The sequence below is a fragment of the Nannospalax galili genome, unplaced genomic scaffold (genome assembly GCF_000622305.1).
Source record: "Nannospalax galili isolate Female #2095 unplaced genomic scaffold, S.galili_v1.0 scaffold2940, whole genome shotgun sequence".
Classification (NCBI taxonomy): domain Eukaryota; kingdom Metazoa; phylum Chordata; class Mammalia; order Rodentia; family Spalacidae; genus Nannospalax; species Nannospalax galili.
In genome coordinates this window covers 48,860-50,085 of record NW_008346450.1, presented here as the reverse complement: position 1 = coordinate 50,085, position 1,226 = coordinate 48,860, and positions in this window count along the sequence as shown.

The window sequence follows — 1,226 nt, the reverse complement described above, 5'->3', positions numbered from 1 at the left end:
ATATATATATACTTTTAAAAATTTGCACATGAGAGATCAGACTCCTTACTGGATAATTACCTCCCTGTCCCTATTTAATATCTTGCAGAACTTTTTCTATCAGCCACACAGATCACGCCTTCTGTCTCCTAGGCTGTATGACGTTGCTTGCAACTCTAAGGCTAAAGGTCACTTGGTTCTAGGGAAGTAGGTGTCAAAAATCAGTACATCCACGAAGCCACCACAGACCTATTTGCACCTCTCTGTTCAGTCACCTGCAGTGCTAGCTCCATGAAAGGTAGCAAGAAGGTTGCAGTAGCCATTGCAATGCATGTTTTTTTTTTTAAGTGTATATTCATAACAGGAGTGGGAAGAGAAAGAAACCACTCTCCCTAAGTCCAGAGCTTATTTTTGTTGGGCTGAGCTAACTTAAGCTATATACCTACCTCCCTCAGACAGATATGTGTGGGTTGGCGTAGACCAAACAAGGTTCTCCTCTATGGAAAGATGGAGTGAAGGCCTGACTTGAGTCTAGGATGCTGAGTGAGAGGAGTGGGACTAGTAGGACGGAGGTTAGCAGTGCCAGTGGTCTTGGGATATAATTAATCCTATCTGCACAGTGCTTCAAGCAGGCATGCACGCTCATGCACCGCAGGTAATGAAGTTGTGGAGGAGATCATTTCCCAGTTTGCTCCTGGTAACAAGCTATCTCTGATTAGTCACTCTAACTCTTCAGAATGAACAAATTTATATTTTACCCCCCAAATGCTACTTTAAAGAGACCCTAGCCAGACATGGTGGTGTATGCTTTCAATCCCAGCCCTTGGGAGGCAGAAGCAGGTGGATCTCTTTGAGGCCAGTCTGGTATACATAGTGAGACCCTGCCTCAAAAGGCAAAACAACAAAACAAACAAGCAAGCAAGCAAGCAAGCAAAGGCCCTGACATAAAAAAACCACTCTGTAAATTTAAGATAGAAATTTAAGAGTTTAAGATAGAAATTTAAGATGTTTGTATTTTTTCCAGAGTAAGTAGCAATTTTTATGTAATCCATTCAATAAAATGCTGTTGGGAACATAGCTCAGTCAGTAGAGTGCTTGTCTATTATGCATGAGCAACCCCGCCCCAGAGATGCAGCCAGAAAGAGGCATGCAAAGGGTTTGATCCTCAGCACTGAAAGAAAAGAGCTGTAGAAAGTAATTTGGGGAGGGCATTTTGTAGACACAGATCTTTGGCTACAAGCTGATGG